This window comes from Centruroides sculpturatus, unplaced genomic scaffold, assembly GCF_000671375.1.
Source record: "Centruroides sculpturatus isolate CEXI.00-Female unplaced genomic scaffold, Cexi_2.0 scaffold815, whole genome shotgun sequence".
Classification (NCBI taxonomy): Eukaryota; Metazoa; Arthropoda; class Arachnida; order Scorpiones; family Buthidae; genus Centruroides; species Centruroides sculpturatus.
The window spans coordinates 261,873-264,434 of record NW_019385019.1 but is presented as its reverse complement, the minus strand read 5'-3'; the positions used below and the strand labels follow the sequence as shown (position 1 = coordinate 264,434).

Sequence of the window (2,562 nt, the reverse complement as noted above, 5' to 3'; positions counted from 1 at the left end):
TTAATTAATTATTATAAAATGGCCAAAAGCTTAATTTTGAGGCTGGTGGTGTGTTTTTAATAAGAAAAATTTGTAAATGCTAATAATAAGGAGGAAAATCGTAATTCATTCCGACTCTATTCGAGATACGACACACGATATCTCCGTTTATTTCCCCAACCCGTTCACCTTTAAACAAGAAAATTAAACAGCATCAACCCCCTAATACAAAACCTCCCTGCAAAATATCAAAAATTTTCGATAAAAAGCACAGAAGTTATTAAACTTCAAACAAGGTGAACAAAGTCGTGCCCCACACTTACACACACACTAACACTAACAGAAAATATTCCGAATTTTTTCGACGTTTTAAGGTGTCCTAAATCCAAAAATGTATAAATATTGGAGGTGAGATTGTTATTTTTTTTTTTTTTGACCGATCGCCATACATTTCCTCTGTTATATATAACTGCTGAGAAAATAAACATTACAGTATTTAAAATGTTTGCTCTAATACTCAAATTATTACTGTAGTGCCTTGCCCCTGTACATCATACTTTTCCTTGTATACAGGTGTTGTGCCGGTCGTCTATCTAACACATTTCCCGGATAAATTTTTGACAGTGGGAATTTATAGGTCTACAGTTTATTTTTTCAAATTACAGTTTAATCGCTACAGTTAACTCTTGAATAATGAAAACAAATTATTTATCATATCGTTCATAATTTGTATCAAACATCATTAATATTTAGTGACCCATGACCCTTTCTTGTTTAGAAACAGAAATGAATGACATAGTAGAAATACAGTCGACCCCCCTATAACACTGTTGATAATTCCGTTTTATATGAATTTCATGTTGTACGAGTCACTTAGATTTTACAAATACGTGTGCCAGGCTATGAACGGCTCACGTATTTGTAAAATCTAAGTGGCTCGTACAACATGAAATTCATATAAAACGGAATAATCAACAGTGTTATAGGGGGGTCGACTGGTATTTACTTATTGAGATCGATTAATATGATTAACATATTGGCAATGGAGCGTTATCTATGGGCAAAAAGGGCTATTGTCTGGGGGTACCAAATAAGAAAATATTTCCCCCCCAAAAAAATTCTCTTGAAGAAAAATATATGAAGTTAACACTGGGCCCTATGAAACTACAACGCTCCATTGGATATTGAGAACAAAATTACCACTTGATATCTATACAAAATGTATTTAAGATATAAATTCTAATCCCATCGTTAGTTGGAGAACTTTTACGTTGAATAAGAACGTCATGTTCTTATTAAATGTTCTGTAAGTAAAGAAAATAAACACGCCGTCCTCGACATATTTAATACAAAAGTTACTTCTAAATAACTCACGGTATCCATACTCTTGTTGAACTAACGATGAAATTAAAATATATTTGAAGTATACTTTAAATTAACAATATGTATTATAATAATAATAGAAAAATTGTTTAATTCTGTTATATTCGTGTGTACAAGGATATTCTTTTTACAGAAAAACAAGTTATAATTATGTAACCTTACAGGAAACGTTTCGGTAGAGTTCTCCCATACGACTTCTGGAAGTTTAGAGAATTTTTTATTATTATTTTGTTAATAATTAATGTGAGAATTGCAAGTGTCAATTATAATCCGCATCCCGTCTACAACGATTAAAAAGAATTCCTGTAATATATATAAAAATAAATAAATAAATAAAAGACAGAGAATATACACAAATAGAAACGTTTCTTTGTATTATGTAAGATAAATTATATAAAAAAATAAAATTTAACAGGATACTTTTTNAGAATTTTTTTTTATTCTGTTAATAATTAATGTGAGAATTGCAAGTGTCAATTATAATCCGCATCCCGTCTACAACGATTAAAAAGAATTCCTGTAATATATATAAAAATAAATAAATAAATAAAAGACAGAGAATATACACAAATAGAAACGTTTCTTTGTATTATGTAAGATAAATTATATAAAAAAATAAAATTTAACAGGATACTTTTTCAACAAAAAAAAGAAAGAATAGCTCAACTAATGATACAATAAAATTTTAATTAAAGTTTCTTAGCTTAAAAAATAAAATAAAATAATTGTTAATTGTTAAATGGTTTTTTTAAAGGGTTTATTAATTAAGCAATAATTTATTTATTCTAAAACTATTTTTTTTTTTTGAAGAAAAGTAAATAATATATTCAATTTAATGAATTTCTTCTTTTATTAATTGTTATATCAACTTGTGTGAAGATACTTAGAATCCATTTGTCTTATGTAATGTTATAACATTGATCATTGAAATTTAATGTCTTCTTGTTAATTCGACTTCTTAATTATCTGGAATATCCCCCACATGTGCTTGTCTCTTATTTGTTTTCTTTTTAATACAGGTAGACCCCCTCCTATAAGACTGTTGATAATTCCGTGTTGTATGAATTCCATGTTGTACGAGTCAATTAGATTTTACAAATACGTGAGCCGTTCACAACCCGGCACACGTATTTGTAAAATCTAAGTGACTCGTACAATATGGAATTCGTATAAAACGGAAAAATCAACAGTGTTATAGGG

The 2,562-nt window shown here is 28.7% G+C and overlaps 1 protein-coding gene across 1 annotated transcript in view; it reads left to right on the top strand.

Annotated features, from left to right (window-relative positions):
• LOC111633515 (receptor-type tyrosine-protein phosphatase alpha-like) overlaps positions 1 to 2,562 on the top strand; it is a 12,538-nt gene that overhangs the window by 5,080 nt on the left and 4,896 nt on the right. The window lies entirely within an intron of this gene.